The 22,048-nt window shown below is 36.6% G+C and overlaps 1 pseudogene; it reads left to right on the plus strand.

Moving 5' to 3' along the window:
• Positions 1 to 284: 284 nt before the first annotated feature.
• Positions 285 to 13,527, plus strand: LOC143411381 (bifunctional 3'-phosphoadenosine 5'-phosphosulfate synthase 1 pseudogene; annotated as a pseudogene).
• Positions 13,528 to 22,048: the final 8,521 nt, after the last annotated feature.

The raw sequence follows: 22,048 nt of genomic DNA on the forward strand, positions 1-22,048 counted from the left end.
TAAGAATTCTTAAAATTTTTTCATATACTGGCTTAGTCTAGTCACATCAAAATTTTGGGTGTATCATAACTGGGATTTTTAAATCCTTTATTTGGATAAAGGCTAAACAATATTGAGTTCGAACATGGCATAAGCTCTAGTGTTTAAGTTATTTAATGCAGAGATTTTAGGAGTTTACTGATCACACATACACAAGATAGTGTGATCCTTATCTTCATAACCAGAAAAATCATCCCATATGAATATTCTTGCATGGAAAGACAATACAGAAGATGTTTGCCTCCATGGCCTGCCTGAGAAGGAGTGACCCAGCCAGGGCTGCAGCTGGAGCTCAATCGGCCTTCCGTTGTCGAGGCCACCTGTATGAATGGTGGGCTGTTGATGGGAGAGCTAGCTCCTGGCACTGGCAGTTCCCTTTGTCTTCCAAATCTCCGGAAAAGAGAAGGAAGCAGTGACCTGGCAGAGTGGACTCAATCCTAACGCCACTTCCTCTGCACCTGCAGGGCACCCTGCATGGTGTCAAGTGAGGCAATGGGGAACCAGGATTTGCTGAAAAGAGAATTACACCTTGCAGCCAATCATAAGGAACATATGCTACTCCAAGGATTGAGAAATATCAATGTAGAGATCCTTATTTAACCAGGCCAGCAGGAAACTGGGGAAATGAGTGTTCTGGCCAGTTATGGTGAATGCCTGTTCCTCACTGACCGGTGCTAATTATGTTGTGAGACTTCTGTTTTCTACCCAGTGGTATATTTATGATCTATGACTTAGCCAGGCTAAAGATGCTAGCTATTTATTAATACGCATAGATGTTGTACTAGAAGAACAAAGTGAGATCTGTGAGGTTGTCAATGATATTACCACAAAGAAAGGTCTTTATTGAATAGGAAGTCAGCTACAAACACCATCTACACATAAACATCTGCCTTCGTACACAGTTTACAAAACAAAATCTATTCATAGTCCACAGATAAACAAGATTTCTTCCTAAACCATATTGTCAACATTTCTTGGAACTCAGAGTCTGACACCACTGAAATTCTCTACGTGGTCAACCTCTCTTCAGAATGTTCCTTTCACCTTCTTTTCTGGGGGAAACCTGGTTGTCCCCCAAGATCCTCCTCCCTGGAAGCCCACTCAAGTGGAGCTTTGTTCCTTCCTATCATCCTCTTGCCTTTGGATCCCATGGTAAGAATTACCTCTTCCTGGTCATTGCCATTTCCAAATGCTTGCCCTTTCCTTACTACTTAAAAACTTTATTTTTTTTTTATATGCCCTGGAGATTAGTGCTCTATCTGATGTGCGTGTAGCAAAAATTTGCTTCCAAAATACAGGCTTTTTCTTCACCTCATTGATTGTCTCTTTTGCAGAGAAGAAACTTTTTAGTTTGAATCCATCCCACTTATTGATTCTTGATTTTATTTCTTGCACTTTAGGAGTCTTGTTAAGAAAGTTGGAGCCTAATCCAACATGGTGAAGATTTGGGCCTGCGTTTTCTTTTATTAGGTTCAGGGTCTCTGTTCTAATTCCTAGGTCCTTGATCCACTTTGAGTTTTGTGCAGGGTGAGAGATGGGGGTTTAGTTCTATTTTGCTGTGTATTGATTTTCAGTTTTCCCAGCACCATTTGTTAAAGAGGCTATATTTTTATTGTATTTTTTTTTTATTTTTATGTGGTGCTGAGGATCGAACCCAGTACCTCACATGAACTAGACAAGTGCTCTACCACTGAGTTACAACCCCAGCCCTGAAGAAGCTGTCTTTTTTCCAATGTATGTTTTTGGTGCCTTTGTCTAGTATGAGATAACTGTATTTATGTGGGTTTGTCTCTATGTCTTCTATTCTGTACCACTGGTCTACAAGTCTATTTCAGTGACAATACCATGCTGTTTTTGTTACTATAACTTTGTACTATAGTTTAAGGTCTGATATTGTGACACTTCCTGCTTCACTCTTCTTCTTGCTAAGGATTGCTTTAGTTATTCTGAGTCTCTTATTTTTCCAAATGAATTCCATGATTGCCTTTTCTATTTCTGTAAGGAATGATGTCGGTATTTTAATTGGAATTGATTAAATCTGTATAGTGCTTTAGTTAGAATGGCCATTTTGATAATATTTATTCTGCCTATCCAATAGCATGGGAGGTATTCCCATCTTCTAAGATATTCTTCAATTTATTTCTTTAGTGTTCTGTATTTTTCATTGTAAAGGTCTCAGACAACTTAACACCAAAATAACTAACAATTCAATCAATAAATGGGCTAAGGAACTGAACAGACACTTCTCAGAAGAAGAATCACAATCGATCAACAACTATATGAAAAAAGGTTCAATATCTCTAGCAATTAGAGAAATACAAATCAAAACTACACTGAGATTTCACCTCACTCCAGTCAGAATGGCATTTATCAAGAATACAAGCAACAAGGATGGCAAGGATGTGAGGATAAAGGTACACTCATACATTGCTGGTGGGACTGCAAATTTGTGCAACCACTATGGAAAGCAGTATGGAGATTCCTTAGAAAACTTGGAATGGAACCACCATTTGACCCAGCAATCCCACTCCTCACTCTATACCCTAAAGACTTAAAAACAGCATACTACAGGGACACAGCCACATCAATGTTTATAGCAGAACAATTTGCAATTGCTAAACTATGGATGCAACCTAGATGCCCTTCAATAGATGAATGGAGAAAGAATTTGTGGTACATATACACAATGGAATATTACTCAGAATTAAAAGAGAATAAAATTATGGTATCTGCAGGTAAATGGATGGAGTTGGAGAATATCCTGCTAAGTGAAGTAAGCCAAAAAAAAAAAAAAAAAGCCAAAAATTCTCTCTTGTAAGTGGATGCTGACCCATAATCAGATGTGGGGGCATGGGGAGAATGGAAGGACTTTGATTAGGAAAAGGGGAGGGAGGGATATGAAGGGACCTGGGGGTAGGAAAGATGGTGGAATGAGATGAAACATCATTACCTAGGTACATGTATGAGTGTACATGTGGTGTGACTCTACACCATGCACAATCGGAGAAATGAAAAGTTGGGCTCCATTTATGTACAATGAATCAAAATATATTCTGCTATCACGTATAACTTATTAGAAGAAATTAAAATTTTTCAAAAGCTTCATTTTAAGCTCTTGATACAATAAGATTTGTTACTCATATTTCCACAAGTTCCTGGGATCTTCCTGACATTTGTTAAAAGTTTATTTTAGCAGATCACTCTCACTCTGTCCTAAATGATTTTGTTCATTCTTAGTGATTTCAATATTAATATGAACAGTTTTTCAAACACCTAAGCTCTCAGTTCTTTGTCTTCTCTCCTCCAAAGTTCTATCCTAAAGCTTGACATTCCAATAACTGTACATCTTCCATGGTCTCAGGAGTGACTGTTGAACTCCTTGAGTAATACTGTCCATCTTCCCACCTCACTATTTCTACCACCAAGTTTTAATTATTCTTTGACTACATTGATATGCTCTACAAGATCAATGAGACTTATTTCCCTTAAATCTTAATTTCCATGTTTTCAACTTATGTTTCTAATTTCTTATGATCTCTAATTATAACTTCCCATTATACACCCCCACTCACTGTGCCTCTTACTCTTGGACATACTTTCATTGAAAAACTTCAAACTTAGTTCAATCCAATTCTTTGCCTCCTCCATATATAACTGTTTTAAATATATTGGGGAAAAGAACTTGACCATACTGGTATTAACTTATATTCATTCTTGTATGTTATTTGTTTCCAGTATTTTAATTCTATTTTATTTCTTACTCTTCAATTTAGACATGTTAGTATTATTATTTGGTTTTTGTTTTGTTTTGTTTTTTTCCTACCAGGGATTGAACCCAGAGGTGCTTACAACTAAGCCACAACCCCCCAGCCCCTTTGTATATTTTATTTGGATACAGGGTCTTGCCAAGTTGCTTAGGGCCTCACTAAATTGGTGAGGCTGGCTTTGAACTCTCCATCCTCCTGCCTTAGCCTCCTGAGCCACTGGGATTACAGAAATGTACCACTGCACCTGGCTTATTGTTCTTGATATTGTTTTATAAAACAGATAATTACTTATGATTACCTATGATGACTTATGATTATTCTCATGTAAACCAATTTTTCTATATCCATAGAGTCTTAATATATGTACTCTTATAGTCTGGCTTCTCCCATTTGCCATAATTACTTTTAAGGTAATCCCTGTGACAGCATATATTAATAGTTTATTTCTTTTTATTTCGGAGTAGTATTCCATTCCAACAGTTTGTTCTTCCATTCACAAAGTGGGATGGGTTATTTCCAATTTTTAACTATTGCAAGCAAAGCTGTCATGCAAATTAACCTGCAAGTTTTATATGGACATAAGCTTTCAAAGGGTAGATGATGTTATGGTTTGGATATGAGAAGTCACCCCAAATCTCCTGTGTTAATGTGGGAATATTCAACTGTGAAATGATTGGATTATGAGAGCTGTAATCTAGTCAGTTCATCCTAGTTTGGACTGCCTGGATGGTAACTGTAGGCAGATGGGGCATGGCTGGTGGAGGTGGGTCACTGGGATGGATGCATCTTCCCTGTAGCCCCTTTCCCCAAGATGCTTCCAGACCACCCTCTCCTGAGCTACTTTCCTCTGCCACACTCTTCCATGGATGCTTTGCCTCACCTTGGACCTACAGCAATGAGGCCAACCAGGAACTGAAACCTTGAGCCCCAAATAAACTTTTCTCCTCTAATTCATCCTTGTCAGGTACTTCTGCACAGTGATGAAAAGTAGACTAACACAGATAATGTGATATGTATATGTTTATCATTTTAAGAGACTCAAAATGTTTTCAATATTGTTATATTCTCATTTCTATACATCCTTGCATATATTTTTGATATGGTTAGTTTTTAAAACAAAATTGGCCTTTTTAATAAGCATGTAGTAGAATGTTACTGTGGCTTAAGTTACATTAACCTGAGAACTAATGTTGAGTATCTTTATACATGCTTATCTGTCATTTGTACATATTCTTTGGTGAAATGTACCTTCAAATGTTTTGTCAAATTTTTAAATGGATAATTTTTTAAATAAATTTTCAAAGTTCTTGATATATTTTGGTTACAAATTTATTGTAAGATATGATTTGCAAAAGTTTTTTTTTCAGGTGATAGCTTATTTTTTCATTTTCTTTATGGTACCTTCAATGATTAGACATTTTCAATATTAATTAAGTTCAATTTATTATATTTTTTATAGAGTGTGCTTTAGGTGTTTTAATTAAGAATTTTTTTTATTAAGCCAGGGTCATAAAGGCTTTTTCTTATGTGTTCTTCTAATAGTTTTATAATTACATTTACATTTAATCTGAGATCCATTTTAAGTATTGTTTATGGTGTGAGATATGGAACAAAGCCAGTTTCTTTTCCTTTCCTTTTCTTTTTTTGCATATAGATATCCAGTTGGTGTAATAACACTTGTAAAAAAAAAAAATTCTTCTTTCATTGAATCACCTATGCCAAAATCAATTGTCCATATACATGTGGCTTTATTTCTGGACTCCATGTTAGTTTCCATTGGTCATCTGTATCTTAATGCAACATTGTATTGATTTATTTAGCTTTATAAGGAGTCTAAAAATCAGGTAGTCTTAGTACTCCAACTTTGTTCTTTTTCAAAGTCACTCAAGCTACTAAAATCTTTTGCATTTCCATAGTAAATTTAGAATAACTTTGTCCATTTCTTCAAAAGAGTCTGTAAGAAATTTTATTTGGATTCTGTTCAATCTAGAGATCAATTTGCATCTTATCGAGTTATAGTTAAGAACACAATATAGCTCTACATTTATTTATTAGGTCTCTAAATTCTCTCAGCAATGTTTTATGGTTTTCAATGTATATTTTTTCCATATTCCACTTTATCTTCTTCTTTAAGAATTCTAGTTATATACTAGGTCATTTCAAGTTGACCAGAGGCTCCTAAGACTGTTTATTTATTTTTTTAAATTATCTTCTTTCTGGGTCCTATTATTAATAGTTTTCATTGCTCTGTGTTTAAGTTTATGGGTATTTTCTTCTGCAACATCCAATCACCTGTTAATAGCATCCAATGTACATATATTTAATTTAGCAAATTGAGATTCATCACTAGAAGCTGATTTAGGTCTTTTTTTGTTTGTTTTTGTACCTCTTAACTTTTTGAACATATGGAATACAGCCATAATATTTGATTTTAAATTATTGTCTTCTCATTCTAATCTCTATGTCCAATCTGAGTTACCTTCAATTGATGACTTTATCTTCTTATTTGGATTGGACTTTTTTTATTTCTTTGTGTGCCTGGTAATATTTTGTTGGATTTGAGGCACTTTTTATTTAACCTTGTTGTGTTAGGGTTTTTTTTTTTTATTCCTATAAATATTTGTTAGTTTTATTTAAGATGTAGTTAGATTACTAGAAAATAGCCCAGTACTTTGGTTTTGCCTTAAGGATTTGTTGAGCAGAACTGGAGCAGCACTTGGTCTAAAGCCGTTTACTTTAAGGCAAGAGACCCTTCTCTTTACCAAAGGCCTTGGGAATCTTGAAATTTTCCAATCTCTTTAGTATGAACAGACTCCATTCTCAGGCCTCCATGAGCTTCAGGCACTATTGCTTCTGATATTTCTGAGTGTCAAGAGCTCCAGGCTCTACTGATTTTCCACAAAGCACAGGGTGACCTAGAGTACCCAAGAGTGACCTCCTGCAGATCTCCAGAATTTTCTCACTGGGCGGCTCTTTCCTTTCAGGTTCTCTGTCCTGTGATCTCTCTTCACCTGTTTTCCCCACAACTACCTGCTCTGTGTCCTTAACTCAGGAAGTCTGCTAAGTTCTGTCTGGGTTTCCCTCCCCTCATTAAGGCTTATAAACTCTCTCAAGACGGTGATCTCAGGATATCACAGAACTCACCATACTTGTTTCTCATCTCACAGATATTATTGTCCCTTGATACCTGATATCTAGAGTCTTAAAAACCATTGCTCTGTGTGTGTGTGTGTGTGTGTGTGTGTGAGTGTGTTTTAAAGTGTTTCAGGAGAGAGGTAAATGCAGTCCCTGTTTCTCCATCTTGGCTGCCACTAGAAATCCTGTTCCTATTTAGTTTTTAATTTCAATTGTTTTTTTCTAGAATATTTATTTGGTTAATTTTCAAATATTTCTGGGGTTTTCTTTCTTTATTGTTTTCATTTTTCTTATTTCTTGCTCACTTTAAAATGGTGGGCTCTCCAAATATTTCAAATGCTCCAATTTTATAGTTAATATGCAATATACCAATTATTTGACATTTCTAACCTGTGATTTTCTTTTTAATGACTCTAATTGAGCCTCCTTTTTAATTGATTTTTTTATGTATTTTATAAACTTTAAAAATCGATACTTATTTTTTATCAAAGTTTAGACTTACAGAAAAGTTGAGCATCTCCTTCCACTCCTAAATGTTATCTTTATTAATGTTGAACATTAGTGTGACACATTTGTTACACTCCGTAAACCAATGCTGACACATTATTATTATTATTAACTAAAGTCCATAATTGACTTTTAGGTTCACTCTGTGTTAGCCAGTTATGTGGATTTTGATAAATGTGTTATATCATATTCCAACATTACATTATCTCTTTTAGTCAGTTTTTTGCTGCTGTGACCAAAAGTCCTGACAATAACAATTTTAGAGGAGGAAAATTTTATTTTGGGGCTCATAGTTTCAGAGGTCTCAGTCCATAGACAGCCAGCCCCATTGCTCAGGGATGGAGGTGATGCTGTACATCAATGTGGAAGAATGTGGTGGAGGGAAGTGGATCAAGACACAAAGATCAGGAAGCAAAGAGAGACTTTATACATCAGATACAACGTATATACCCCAACGGCATAGCCCCAAAGACTGACGTCTTCCAGCTGCACCCACCTGCCTTTAGTTACCACTCAGTTAATCCCTATGAGGAGATTAATTCACTGATTGGGTTAAGACTCTCATAACCCAATCATTTCACCTCTGAACGATCTTGCATTGTCTCACACATGAGCTTCTGGGGAACACCTAATATCTAAATCATAATGGTATCTTATAGTTCCATTGCTCTAAAACTCCCCTGTTCTCCACCCTTATTCTTCCCTTCCTATGCCAACTTCTGACAACCATCTCTTTATTTTTGCCTTTTCCAAAATCTCATTTATTTTGAATCATAGATTCAGATTGGTTTCTCCATTTAGTAATATGCATGTAAGATTCTCTCATATCATTTCGTAGTTATGCGTTATTTCTTTTTATCAATAATATTTCATCATACATAGATTTTTCTAATCCATTCACCTTTCTTTGAATGAATAGTTTGTTATTGTTTTAATTTGCAAGTTCCTAAAGATAGATAATATTAAGCATCTTTTCATAGCTTCTTTGCTAGCTTCTTTGTTGAGGTGTATATTTAGATGCTTTTTTTCAATTTTAAATTTAATTGTTTGTTTCCTTATTGTTGAATTTTAACAGTTATTTGTATATTTTGAATGCAAGTCCTAATCTTCTATTATACCTTGATGTTTTATCCATGGGGATACTGTGAGGTTTAGGTTGAACATGTCTCTATGGATAAGAATTGCATTTGCTTCTGCTATACTCCGTGGGGCACAATAGATCCCTCCAGTACACTGGTTCCAATGTCATGTCTTACTTTAGCTCACTTCCTGAGGCCACTAGGCTATTAGAAGCCAAATCTCTGAGTAAAATAAATGTGCAGATTTTAATCAGAGCAATTGCAGCCTCATGTTCAGCTTGACTTGCCACTTCTGTTGCAGCAACCCTGGGAGTATGTTTGTCTCTGGGGATTTCTCCTACTTCACCAGGAGCTCAGCTAAGAAATTCAAAGGGTAGTTTTGTTACATTTGTTTTCATTTCCAGATTTTTTTTGTTGAGTTTTTTTTTTTAATGTTTAATGTCTCACTATTTTGCTAAAATGATAAGGTCGTAGAGGATTTTAACAGCACACTTTCAAATTATTTTCACAAATCCAACATCTTATCCAAATGTCTATGGGTCCTCTCTAAGTAGGAATTAATTGGGTTTTATTCAAGACTATAATGTGTTTCTTGCTAATATCTGTTAAGAGCTGGATCTAAGTCTGATTTCTTTATGTACCTCCACGATCCTTACACAGAGTAGACATTCAATGAAGGTCATTTGAATAAAAATATGTCTAATATTGAATGATGAAATATATGAATAATGTATCTGACCCTTGATATTGTTAAGCCTAAAAAACCCTTAAAAAACAAGACTCCCTTTTAAGAGTTGGGATTTTCACTAGTAATTAAAAATACAGTCTGCAAATACAGCTGAGCCTTTCTATTTGGGGAAGAGTAGTGAAGCCCAGGAACAATGTTATATATTAATTCTCTGGGAAGGCTTGGTATACAACTACCATACAGGTGTTTCCTGTTGAAACTCCAAGTTCCCATGCAAGAACTTGGAGGACAGCTGAGAACAAAACTTAGCCTACTTAATTACATTTGCCCAGTGTGCTGCATAAAAAGTCATTGACCAAAAATAACATGTTTAAGTACTGTTGAAGTTGAGATACAAACCAGTAGCAGTCAGGAAATTCAAAATTAAATCTGATCTCCACCCTTCACTTGCCTCATTGTGCCCAGGCAGCACCAAGGTCAGAAATTAATTGGAGACACTGCAAAGCACACAGCCTGAAATATTTCAGCTTAGTGAGGTCAAGAGCAAAACTTAGTTAAAACCTTATTAGAGCAGTTTACAGAAGTACATTACTGTGAATATGAAATTAGACTTGCCTTGATGGATGTGTCACCTACCCAAGGTACTTTGTTGGGAATAATTTGAAAATGTGAGTGAACATAATTAAACTTCAGTTTGATAGTAGTCTGATCCTTATTCTGGGTGCACTTGTCTCTATAGATTTGACACTGAAAATGCTTAGGATATAAGGGGCACATTTCAGTCACTTAGTTTTGAGTTAATATTTGGTGTCTTTGTAATAAAGCTAAAATTAATTTTTTTTATGTTTTTTTCCTTCTGTGTGAACATAAGTATAAGATAAAACCTCAAGGGTAGCATTAATGTAAAAATTACTGGCATACTATCTACACCCCTTATTGCAGCAAAACACCCTGGTCAGTCTTCCCTAGTATAAAAGAAACACCCTCAGCTGGGATTATAAATGCCTACCTGGTTACTGAAATACATAAAGGAAATTATTCTTTGGATTTTAGACTATTCTTTAGGTACATTTATACTTTCTTTTAAAAGTCTCTGCAATTTCCAGTCAAACTTGTTAATTTTTAAAATTTAACTTGAGACACAACAGTTTAGTGTTGATTAAGCTATCTTCTTTAAGTACAGAAAATAATGTATCTTTTTCTCAAGAAATGTTAAATAAAGAAATAAAGGGAAAAAAGCTGTAGCAATCAGCTAGAACCAGGAATTTTATTTATTTCATATGATATTTAATCATGTGTATTAATTGGAGAATATGATTTAATTTGTACTAAGAATATCAATCATACTTTAAAATATGGGAACAAAAAATAAGTATATCATTAACTCAGAGAAGCTATTTCCTGAATTATATCTTATTTCTCTCTTCATCATTAATTAAATATTTCTTTAAAAGTCAGACTCAGTAAGAACATGTGTTTTGTTTCAAGATTAAAAAAAATAATAATTCTAACCTTGATTTGGGATTTAAGCTATTTGCTTTACATTACCTGTATGGCTTAGACATCCAGGGTTGCTATTTATTGTTTACTCAAGTGATCTGGAAGAAGGGTTCATTATGAGATTGTACTGTGTTGCTAAGCACATGGGTTTAGTATTCAGATATCTTTCTTTCAACATCTTTTCAGTTCTCTTTCCCATTAAATTTTTGCCTACTGCTTTTTATGTTTCTAAACAGCAGACAAACACATAATGATAAACACTCTATGGACATGACTGGTTCTCCCACCCCTAGGGAGTTACATAAGAACAATTCTGTATTCACCATGGTCAGGCACAAAGAAAGAGCAAAAGCCCACCCTAACGTGACCTGCTGCACAAAATACCTTTTGTTATCAACTAAAGTGCTCTTCTGAATCCTCAAACCACCCATTGACAGATTTTCTTTTTCCCACATACATAATTTATAAGTCATCTAATTAATTTTTCATAAGTTAAACAATTGTTAATATTAGTTCCTGGTCTTCATGAATGGCAAAAATTAATTTTCCTCCAAATCCACTTGCAATGCATTCCTCCCTCTCTCCAGTGCTGTAGAGAGACTTGAATATTTGCAATCTTAACTTTAGGCTCAGTCTTAGAATTAAAAGTCTCTAATCAGACAAAAGCTTATACAATAGGAGCAAGTCTTAGCAAATCGCTCAAGGGGGAAGTCCTACACCACATGATATATCACTGACCTTTCTCCTCTGTCCTTGTTGCACAGAGATCTGAACCCCTCCTCTGTCTCCATTTATAGAGTATTTGACAATGACTGATGGTTTTGTGTTTTTCATTGCTGTCATTGCTTTAAAATGCAGTTGGCGTTATGTGGAATCTTGGGGAGCACAGTGAGGCAAAAAGGAGAAGGAAAAAAAATTGACACAAAACATTTCATCAGTCAGATAAGAGATCTGCTAACACAAATTTTTGAGTAACTTTTAAACTCCTGGTACTTAACAAGAATGAGGCACAATCATACACTGTAACAAACAGATCCATTAAAATGCAAACATAGGCTGCTGTTCTGGTTCCTGAGTTGGGGAGTGGGAAATTAACAGGCTGTCTGAAGCAGGGAAGACCACGGTGAGCCTGGCTTTAGAGGAGTATTTGGTTTGCCATGGCATTCCATGCGACACTTGAGGTGGTGACAATATTCGTCAAGGTCTTAAAAATCTTGGCTTTAGTTAGTTTCAAAACCAGAGAAGAGAATGTTCAGCTCATTACAGAAGTTGCTAAGCTGTTTGCAGATGCTGGCTTAGTGTGCATCACAAGTTTTATATCACCCTATACAAAGGATCAAAACAATGCAAGGCTAATCCATGAGGGTGCAATTTTACTCTTTTTTGAAGTATTTGTTGATGCTCTCCTGCATGTCTATGAACAGAGGGATGTCAAAGAACTCTACAAAAAAAAAAAAAAAAAAAAAAAAAAGCACAGGTAGGAGAAATTAAAAGTTTTACTGGGATTGATTCTGAATATGAAAAACCAGAAGCCCCTGAATTGGTGTTGAAAACAGACACCTCTGATGTAAATGACTGTGTCCAGCAAGTTGTGGAACTTCTACAGGAACAGAATATTGTTCCTGTGGATGCCTCTTGTGGAGTAAAGGAACTATATGTACCAGAAAATAAACTTCATCTGGCAAAAACGGATGCAGAAATATTACCAGCATTGAAAACTAATAAAGTGGATATGCAGTGGGTGCAGGTTCTGGCTGAAGGTTTCACAACCCCACTGAACGGCTTCATGAGAGAATTCTTACAGTGCCTTCACTTTGATTGTCTTCTGGGTGGGGGTGTCATTAACTTGTCAGTGCCTATAGTTCTGACAGCTACTCAAGAATAGAAGGAGAGGCTGGACAGCTGGACAGCATTTGCTCTGATGTATGAGAACCATGGTGTGGCAATTCTTTGCAATCCAGAGTGTTTTGAGCACAGGAAACAGGAGTGCTGTGCCAGAAGAGGGGGGAGCAACACCCAAGAGCCACCCCTCCATTAAGATTTTTATGGAGCCAGGAGATTGGCTGACTGGGGGAGATCTTCAAAACCTGGACTGAATTTATTGCAATGATGGTCTTGGTCAATATTGTCCTATTCCTACTGAGCTCAAGCAGAAGTTTAGGGATGTGAATCCTGATGCTCTCTTTGCATTTTTACCAGTGCAGTCACCCAGTTTACAATGGACATGCTCTGTCAATGCAAGACACTCATAAGCAACTTCTAGAGAGGGACTACTGGCACCCCATCCTCCTCCTTCACCCCTTTGGTGGCTAGACAAAGGACAACGATGTTCCTTTGATGTGGTGCATAAAGCAGTACACTGCAGTGCTGGAGGAAGGAGTCCTGAATCCTGAAAGCACAGTGGGAGCCATCTTCCCATCTCCCAGATGTATGCTGGGCTGACTGAGGTGCAGTGGCACTGCAGAGCACAGATGGTTGCAGGAGCAAAGTTGCACATTGTTGGAGGAGACCCCACTGGCATGCCCCATCCGGAAAAAGGAAGGATCTTTATGATCCAACCCAGGGCACCAAAGTGCTGACAATGACCCCTGGCCTAACCTCCTTAGAAATCGTTCCCTTTCGAGTTGCAGCATGCAACAAGAAGCAGCGCATGGACTACTATCACTCTGAATGCCATGAAGACTTTGAATTTATTTCAGGAACTCAAATGCAGGAATTTGCCCAAGAAAGCCAGAAGCCTCCTGAAGGGTTCATGGCACCCAAGGCCTAGACCATGCTGACGGAATACTACAAATCCCTGGAGAAAACCTAAGCATTAACCTAGTCATCACTCCACCTTTGATGCATTGCCAACTCCCAGAGTGGACTACATAGTCACTCTTGGCATTTCTTTGTGGTTGTATCTGTCTGGATGTGCTTCCTAAAATCAGTTTTCCTCACCTTGGTGTTGTTTGCCTTATGAGTTCTGTTTTGAACTGATGTAACACACTGCTGGTTTTAATGTATTTTTCCACTTGTAACAGATTCCTATAATATGATTTTATGATTTGAAAATCATGTCTTTTTATATTTATGCTCTGTCTCATGATTTTTTCAAGCTGTTGTATTAGTTGTAACCAGTATATACATTGAATTGCACTTTTCATCCCTTTAAAAAAAATCACTGAACAGTAAATATGGCTTGACTTTGTTTTGGAAATTTTACAAGATATGTGTAGCAATTAGAATTTTTTTCTACACTGAAAATGTAAATTGCCTCCTCTCTTCCTTCCAATTAGCTATTGATATTTCATCTGTTATAAACTAAAGTATTCTTATGATCATTGTCAAATCAGAACAGACTTCTTTATTCAATAAAGTTTATTTGAGCTGGGGTTGTGGTTCAGTGGTAGAGTACTTGCCTAGCATGTGTGAGGCACTGGGTTCAATCCTCAGCACCACATAAAAATAAATAAATAAAATAAAATAAAGGTATTGTGTTCATCTACAACTAAAAAATATATTTTAAAATATATTTTTTTTTGCTTTTTAAAAAATGCTAAATTGGATATAATTTTGATTAGACTACCTGTTTATAGCATGGGTTTGAAGTACTAGTGACATCTTGATGCTTCTAGAAAAGAATTTTGATTATATGTATAAAACTTTCTGATTATAAAAATCATTATAGTCAAATTTTCAGAATTATTATCAGTTTATGCTATACACACACACACACACACACACACACACACACACACCCCTTAGTTTAACACCATGAATTTACTTGACACTTCCCAATAGCCCCACATAGGTACCTCTGATCAGCCTGCCATCTTCCACAAGGTACTCTGGGGATGCAGACTCTATCTTGTGGCTCCACTGTCCACTTAAAGCATATGAATCCTCTACTTATGGTTAGCAGATGAAGAAAAAAAACAGAGGTACATTGTGTGCAGATGAGAACAAGTCACATGGACACAGTTGGATATAAGGAGGGCTAAGAAATGTAATCTTTGACTAGAGAGCTGCCTCTTTGTGACAAGTTTGGAAAAGGCACAAAAATTTGGCAGATAGTTGCTATGGCTGCTGGAAGGAGAGGGAGAATGTGAACATATGCATTCCCTTAAATGGGGCTTGATTCTACCAGTTAAAAGTCTATGTCACTTCTTGATGGTGATATGATAGTGCTTCCTCCAGACAGAGCGTTTGAAAGTATTTCAAGTAGCCCCCTCACTCAGTGTGTTAGATCTAATACTAACACATCAGAGACAAGAGTTAGTCAATGTGCACCACCAAGTTTGCTCATTTTGAACCATCCTTCAATAAAAGTTTCTCTCACTCACATATGCACATATTTCTTATCAAAATTATATTGTTAATAAGAAAGTTCATTGCTCTGTGTTGGCACTTTTAAAAAATAATTTCGAAGTAGACATATTCACTGATTTAAAATAAGTGTACACAAGAACATTACCACAACTCAGGTGTACCGTGCTCCATTAAACACTAAGTAAGACCCTAGCAGGTCTATCTGCTCAGCTGATACTTATATTTGTACATTAAGAACACAACACTGAGCTATTATATCTGTATAATATTGTACTTATTTGTGCAAAGTTTGGATTTTTTTAAATGAACTTGAGCAAATGTTAGACATTTTTCATCATACAACATTCCAGCTTAAGTCATCAAGGATTCTGTATTGATGCAGACATTGAATTTAAGGGTTGCATGTCTGTCAGTCATGTAGCTTCCAGGTATGTGTTGCTTCATTACAAGAGAAGTGAGGAAGAAGGAAGTGGGGCTGTTGCTACATAAAAGAAAATTTCTGGCTGAACTTCAAGACAGGCAGGTCCCAGTGCTACCACTTCTCTGTACATAGATGAATGGTTGAACCATTCAAGGCCTCACCCTGAAAGCAAGGTCCATGAATAATTCTCCTTGTATGCTTTCTAACAGCTCTTACAGTGCCCGGCATGTCATAGGAGTATAGTTCTCCAACAATGAGTTATAGGATTCCCACAAACTTGTTGGCTTATGTCACCACCCATTCATTGCCTCTTGGTTTTATAGGTATGAAGCCCAGGTAGGTACCTTCAGATTCTCTGCTTAGAGAGTCACAAGATCAAAACCAAGGGCATTCTGTTCTCTGAAGACTCGGAAGAACACACTCCCACACCAATTCATAGTACTGGTCAGCTTCAGTTCCTATACTTGTAGGACTGACTTCTTCACTTCTTCACCCTGTGGCCCCCTCCTTCTTTAAGCCAGAAACACTGCATCGAATGTTTCTCATTCTTAGAATATCTCTGACTTCCTCTTCAGCCACCAGGAGAAAACTCTCTGCTTTTCAAGAGCTCAAATGATGAGCTCCTTATTCTAAGGAAGCTCCCCAGATCCAGTACTTTACTTATATTTGCAAAGTTCCCTTTGTCACACAACATAATTCTAGGAGTAACGCTGGGTGACAAAGGTCATGGGAGCCATGTTAGAATTCTACATATGACAGTAAAATGGGTTTTTAATTCCTTCCACTATAGAACTTTCTGGAGATTAGCACCTTGCCGAAAATCAGCAATTCCTCCTGATGTCCAAGTCATCAAAGTGCCTGTTTGGCCTTCTGAGTATTAGCTTTCTTTGTCCCCAAGTAAGCAAAATGTTTTCCTTCTGTGTGCGTATGGGGCATCCTTCTCTCCAGTTTATACTGGTAGATATGGAAAAGACTTCTGAGCTAGGTTGACCTTTCTGTTCAATATGGTTCTAGTTATGGTTGAATGACTCGCGGCATCTTTCTTCTGTCATGTCTTTATGTTACAATGTTACTACCTCAGAGTTGGCCAACCACCGACTAAACCTGTGAGCCAAAATAAATCTTCCCTCCTCTAAATTGTTGTCAAGTAATTTGGTCACAGTGATGAAAAACTGACCAATCTAAGAAACATTAACGGTTTTTTTTTTTTTTTTGAGAGAGAGAGAGAGAAAGAGAGAATTTTAATATTTATTTTTTAGTTTTCGGCGGATACAACATCTTTGTTTGTATGTGGTGTTGAGGATTGAACCTGGGCCACATGCATGCCAGGCGAGCGCACTACCACTTGAGCCACATCCCCAGCTAAGAAACCTTAACTCGTTTAAAACGATCACTTTTTGCCACTTCCATTGTTGCCACCTCCTCAGTGCCACCTTCACCTCTTACCTGGATGGCAGGTGAGAGAGCCTTCTGCTGGGGTCCCTCTATTCCTTCCCTCCCACCCTCCTCCTAGCAGTCAGAGTGATCATCTAAAACTGAAATCCCGGCCTGCCTTCTTCACCTTGTTGATTTTAATAACTTTCCCAGGGACTCTCATTCAACCAGAATAAAATCATAACCCACTTGAATCTAATGTATGAAATATGACATGTCAAGAGCTTCGTAATGTTTTGAACAACCAATAAAATAAAAAAAAATTAAAAAAATTCTAAACCCCTGACCTACAAGGTCCCTCATAATTTAGTCCTAATGATTTCTCCAAATGCATCCTGTGCTGCTGTCCCTGATACTTAACCACTCTGAGGTTCTTCTGTCCCTCAAACCTGCCATGCTGTCCCCACCTCAGAGCTTTTGTCCCAGCGATCCCCTCTCCTTGAGAGACTCTTCCCTCAGCCTCCTGGGAGAGCAGCTTCTTCGTGTCATTCTGGTTTCAGGAAGGCTTTTCTGGGTACCACCAAACAAAAGGAACCATTAAGTCATTGCCTATCACACGCCTGGGTGTGTTTTTTGTTTGTTTGGGGGTTTTTTTGGTTTGGTTTTGTTTTGTTTGCTATCATTTTATCCTTGATATTTATGTACCTAGCTTGTTAATCTGTTGCTATTTTCATCCACCAAAATGTAAACTGTATTCGAAAAGATCCGTTGTCTTATGTCTCCAATATTATATCCCCTATGCCTAGAACTGCCACTCAACAAATATTATTTGCATAAGTCAATAAGTTGGTCTACATGGAAACTAACCTTCTGTTCCAGGAATACATTTGTAGGAGACTTATTTCACCGAGTGTGTGACTAGGAAGATGTAACACAAGAGTTTTATCTTTCATGTGGCAAGCATGTGACTTTGGGGATTTACCTCTGCAAGTCTACTTCTCTGTGAAATGAAGATCCTACCAGATTGTGAACCTCAAATGAAATTCCATCCCTTGTCTATTAAACAGTCCAAGCAATTGGTCTCTCAATTAGTTCACACATTCATTCCAATCCCTTCTTCAGAAGATGGCCAAAGTGATCTTCAGAAAGATCAGGTGATGTTATATCAGTATTTGAAAACCCTCAACAGCTTCCTGTTGCTCCTCAAGATACCCTGCCAGGCCCTGTTTCCATATCTCCATCCTCTTTTGTGTGATTCTTTCTAAAACCTCACTGGCTCTCAGGTCCTTCAAGAGCTGTTCGCTGTCCAGAGTACCATTGTCTCCTCTTCCCTCAGTTCTTTCCAGTTCACCCTTCATGTTGCAGAACTTTTCAGACCAAGTTGGGGGGCCTGTGTTTCTAGCATCGCTTTTTAATTGGTTCGTTTTAGCTATATATTACATTAGGACACATTTTTGCATAATTATAAAAACATGGAATATAATTGCTTTAATTTAGCCTCCAGTATTTCTCCATTCCCGCCTTTTCTCCCTCCATCTGTTCTCTTCCCTCTGCTCTACTGATCTTTTATTTATTTAGAGTATTTTTTAAATTAGTGCCTTGTGGATATACACGATGATGAGACTCACCATGGTATATGCATATATGTACACAGGAAAGTTAGATCAGATTCACTCCACTGTTCATCCCTTATCCTGTCCCTCCTCCCTCTACCTTAATCTCCTTCATCTTGTCCACAAATTTTTCTTCTATTTTGATGAAATTCTCATCCCCTTACCCGCTTTCTCTCTCTCTCTCTTTTTTTTCTCTTTTTATTTTGTACTAGCTATCAGAGAAAACATTCAAACTTTGACGTTTTGTGCCTGGCTTATTTCATTAGTATAACAGTCTCCACTTCCATCCATTTACTGGCAAATGTCATAATTTCATTCTTCTTTATGGCTGAGTAACTCTCCTTTATGTATATGTACGACATATTCTTTATCCATTCATCTGATGAGGACACCTAGGTTGGTTCCATGGCTTGGCTCTTGTGAATTGTGCTGCTGTCAACATGATGTGGCTGCATCACTGTATGTGCTGATTTTAAATCTTTTGGATATATACCAAGGTGTGGGATAGTTGACTCATATGGTGGTTCCATTCCTAGTTCTTGATGAATCTCCATGCTGCTTTCCAGTATGTTATTATAGAGATATGATTTTTATTTCCTGCCATTTTATTATTCATGTTTGGACCTCCTTTAATTGACTATTCTTTCTAGTGTAATTCATCTCTGTGCTCGTTTTCAATTCTTCTTCATGATATATTTTATTGAGTATGTTTTGTAGTGCAGGTTTTGTGATTATTAATTCTTCTAGTTTCTGTTTATCATGGAAAGTATTTATTTCATCTTCAATTCTGAAGGGTAATTTTGCTAGGTATAGTAAACTTTGTTGGCACTAATTTTCTTTCAGAGCTTGGTATGTGTTAATCTTAAGCTTTCCTGGCTTTTCAGATATGGGTTGTGAAATCAGTTGAAATCTAAATGTTGGTTTACATCTAAATGGGACTAGCTACTTTTCTCTTGCAGCTTTTAAAATTCTGCTCTTATTCTGTATATTAGACATTTTCATTTTAATGTGTCTTGAAGAGCATCTGTTGAGATTCTGATATGTGTAGTTCTATATGCCTCTTGTGTGTGAACTTCTATCTCATTCCTTAGATGTGGAACATTTTCTAATATTTCATTGAAAAGGCTGTGCATCCCTTTAGTTTGTATTTTGGAGCCTTTGTGTACCCAGTGATTCTTAATGATTTTTGCACCCCTTTCTATTAATAGCACTTGCCACATTTTAAATTATATGTATATTTATTTCAGTTGTACCAATGTGTCATTAATATCTTCAAAGCTAAGACCATGTTTGTTTTAACTCACTATTGTGTCCTAGTAATTATCACAGCAACTGACACATTTGAAACTCAATATATATTTATAGATTAAAACAATGAATAGAATATGTGTAATAAGAATCCTAATACATTCTACTGTAGAGTGTTTAAAAAAATAAAATCAATTAAAAAAAAGGAATGAATGGAGAAATTAATGAATGAAACCCTATAACATGACTTGGCACATAGCAAACCTTCATTAAAGGTACTTTTTTAAAATGATGGAAATGGTGGTAGCATTAACATACAGGATCAGGTGAAGGTGGGCATGCAACCAGAACTCTGAAATATTCTTGTCTCAAATTCCCTTGTTGCAGGCAAAGCACTGGATTATGGGCTTCCGACACACTCCAGGTGCTGACCTCTCTGGTTTAACGGTTTGAGTCTCATTTCCTCTTTCTCTACTCTACCATGGCAACATAACTCAGCCTGCCTATGCTTCTTACTGTCCACTTCCTGTTTGCTTGCTCAGTATTAAGCTACATCCTGGTTTCTGTCTTTCCCTTAGCCTAGTAACCTGAAAAGGACTTTTCTCTGATTACCACCTGGCTATCTAGAGTTTAAAATCCTGGCCTAAATTCTGAGTGCACTCCAGCTCTCTGACATGAATTAAATAACAAAACAGAGTGGTAGAAATGAAGCACAACATTCTCCTTATATAGAATACAGCAGTTAGAAACACTTCTTGGTGTCTGTCTTCTTGGATAGATCATGATATTGCACCAGCATATTTAATAAAAATCATTTTAGTTACAATACCTATTAAGTGAACTAAATTTCTTAGGTCACTATTCCCTACTATATTTGCCTTTAAGCTTTTTTTGTTCCCTTCTGTTTTATATTGTCCTTTAGTAAATGTCATCCTTTTTAGATTAACAAGCTTTCTCAGGACCATCTGGTTTCCAGAATATTGGCACTTTTGCTTAAGTTAGTAACATCTACAAATTTGATGAGCAGCTTCTCAATTATACTTTCTCTTAGTGTCATTCATTTAAATTACCAGGAAAAAATAAATAAATTTCCATGAGTTACATCAGCAGTCTCCCCGAAGTCTGTAGAAGATCAATTATGTTAAATATTTCAAATATTTGAAAATGGGAATGAAGAATCTTCCCATAACAGCAAATCTTTCTCTAGAAATATATCTGAATTGATATATTATCAGAGATTTAAATCTAGACTAGTCAAAACAGAAGAAAAATTATATAAGAAATATTCCTGGTTTTAGGATTTGGTTAACTGACATACAATGAGCTTTTTTATTAATGTTTTTATGATTCTTTCTTTATAGTACATATAAAGATTTTCTGTCTGTGAATATAATTCATTTGTTTGTATCCAAATTATTCTCATATCTAACAGACATCAATTTCCATCCTAATGAAAAATATTAATGTTTTTCAAGTAGCATTTTTATATTTTAATTTTATAAAGAAAATTAATATAATATTTTTATGTTGGTATATATATATGCCTCTTTATGGAAAACAAAAGAAATAGCCCCATTCACTTCAGAATGATTTTCATGTTTTTGATTAGAAAATAAGAAGTCAAACTGCATGCTGGGAACTTGTGTCATGAAACAGTCCACGTTTTCATCCAAAGTCATATGAAGAGATGCACAGACAGCTGCAGACTCGCCCCACAGCTGAGAAGAACCTTCCACAGACTCCCAAAGAGGCCATGGCCTGTCGTCCATGGTGTAATGGCTGATCTCTGACCCTGCCTGACAGTCAGCACTCTTGTCATGGAGCTGTGCAACAAGTCAAATTGGACTATAATTACTCTGCAGACAACAGGCTGTAATTGCATATTCAAGTCCTAGAGTCTGGTAGGAGGAAGATGATTGTTGCTGCAAGGGAATAAGGAAAAGTCAAAAAGTCAAAAGACAAACCGCTTTTTGATACTTTTCTCCAATGCTTGCTTGTACTGTGTGCTCCCCAAAGAGGAGAAAGAATTGAATCACACTGGAGAGCACCCACTCATTCAGAATACCATAAAGACATCACTCTCATGGATATTCATAGACTTGATATACCAAAGGCTATCCGACAAATAAATGGAAAGAAAACAACTATGGTTCCCAACATTCACTTTCAGATTTTTTTTTGTTGTTGTTTTTGTTACAGATTCATTTCAGACAGAAATTGGAAAAAGATAAAGTATAAAGAAGGAAATCAGAAGATACTAGGTGATATATGACATGGCCATGTTTTTCAAAATGTTTTCCAAAGTTACCTGTTTTCTCTATTTATCTAAAGTCTAGGAATTTTTCATTAGGGAAGGGCACTGTTAT

This window comes from Callospermophilus lateralis, chromosome 12 (assembly GCF_048772815.1).
Source record: "Callospermophilus lateralis isolate mCalLat2 chromosome 12, mCalLat2.hap1, whole genome shotgun sequence".
NCBI lineage: Eukaryota > Metazoa > Chordata > Mammalia > Rodentia > Sciuridae > Callospermophilus > Callospermophilus lateralis.